The sequence below is a fragment of the Labeo rohita genome, unplaced genomic scaffold (assembly GCF_022985175.1).
Source record: "Labeo rohita strain BAU-BD-2019 unplaced genomic scaffold, IGBB_LRoh.1.0 scaffold_267, whole genome shotgun sequence".
NCBI classification, from domain to species: domain Eukaryota; kingdom Metazoa; phylum Chordata; class Actinopteri; order Cypriniformes; family Cyprinidae; genus Labeo; species Labeo rohita.
In genome coordinates this window covers 43,104-45,217 of record NW_026128957.1, presented here as the reverse complement: position 1 = coordinate 45,217, position 2,114 = coordinate 43,104, and positions in this window count along the sequence as shown.

Sequence of the window (2,114 nt, the reverse complement as noted above, 5' to 3'; positions counted from 1 at the left end):
CCTGGACTGTTATTCTGTTGGAGTGTCTGGAAGCCGCTCCTTGGGGGGGGGCTATGTCACAAATCCGGTCGGTGTCCCGCTGTCCGCTCACCGCCAGATGTCACTCTCGCCCTGTCACACACAGACTGTTGCACCACACCCCGGACTACATTCCCCATCAGCCATTGCACTTCACCCGCGACCAATCAGCGGTGCTATAAAAGCCCCGGTCTTTCCACTTGCAAACCACGGATTGTTGTATTGTTGTATTCCCTTAGTTAACGTTACCTAGTTTCTTGTTCCAAGTTCCTGGTTTTTGTTCTCCTGCCTGGTTTTCTCGTTTTCGTCTGTCTAGCCGCCTGCCTTTGGATTATCGCTCGTCATAAAGGACTATTCTCTCGTCTCGCCTCTGACACTCCTGTTACTGTTGTTTGACCCTGCCTGCATGACCATGTATCTGTCTCGTCCCATTAATAAAGGCTCGCATGTGGATCCGCTCGCCTCTCGTCCCTCACTCTCTGTAACATCTCCTGCTTGTTTACTTAACATTTTGATGCAACAACAGTATCAACAATGAACATTTTAATAAAACCACTGATGTCTGTGTTTTTCATTGCAGAACCTAAACCAACTTTGGAGTTAACAACACAGAAGCCTGCTTGTGTGAGGAGGCGATCTTCTCAGCTTCTTCATAAGAGAGGGAAAGACGGTTTAAGGCAAGTAAAGGTCATAATTAAATGTTATCTTTTTTTATTTATTTTTTTTTGATTAAGTGTAAAAGAATATTTTATGTAGATGTTAAAAGGCCAGAGACATAAGAGAGCTTCATTCTTTTAAGATTGATGGGAGTTATTTTTTAGAAAATAAATCGTTGTTACCGTTGTCTGCTATCGTAGTATTCTAGAGCACTGTGGTAAACAAAGACAATAATCAACCACACAATATGGTTGAAATTATAAAACAGTCTAGTTACACTCTAAAAAGTGCTGGGTTAAAAAATAACCCAACCTTAACCCAGCCGCTGAGTAACTATGGGACAGAACACACGTTGGGTTGTTTTGACCCAAGTGCTGGGTTTAACCATTTGACCCAGAATGCTGGGTTGTTTATTTGACCCAACCAGTGGGTCAGATTAACTGTGTTGTGGGGTTAAACATAACCTCAACATTGGGTTATTTGTTGTCTCATTGCCTTGCTACCTTTATTTTTTTTTACCAATAATAATAATAAATAATCACAAAAGAATGTAAAATTATTTTTTTTTGTCTGTAATACAAGTACACAACACAAAAAACTGCAACTTGAAATGTCCATTTAATGAGTTTGTCACATTTCAACCACTACAGACAAATAAAAGAGTTTCTGAAGATGACTTTCTTTAAAATGCAATACTTTGTAAACATTTCAACCACTACAGACAAATAAGTTAAGTTTCTGTAGATGTTTTTTTTTTTTTTTTTTAGACAAACTTTTACAAAACAGGCACTTGCCTGTTCTGTCAACACTGCAGAATTAGAACACTCAAAAGTTTATTATTGCCACATGTGAATTAGTCCAAACATTGTGCCAATAAAACAAAGACAAACAGAGTCCTACAACAGACAAGACAACGCGTTACAACTGGCCAGAAAAAACTGATGCTCTCAAAAACTTAACACATGAGGACTCGTGTCCATCAATGTGATAGACTGCGTGCTGGAGAAATTCCCACGTAGGAAGGCACTGCTTAGTTTAATGTACATCCAGCACAAAAAATGACTTGAAACAAAGATCAACAGCCTCAAGCAACGATTCCGTTTCAATGGCATGGCCCGACACAATGGTGAAGGTCTGGGATGTTGTTGACTCATTTCCAAGGCACAAAACATGCAGGAATATGTCGCTGGTCTCTGCATTTTGCAAATATTCCACCATGTTGGTCCCAACCTGTTAATTATATGACACTTAGTCTTTCAGCATAATGAACATTTAGGTGTATTTTATAAACAAACACAGGCGTGATAAAAACGCTCCTTTTAAAAATAAAATTTCAAACTGCACTTTTAGACTGTCATTTTTTACATCTACAACATTTGTTGTGGTGTGTCAGTAGGAAAAATCAATTTACATTTCCAAACATTTATTGCCATTAATTG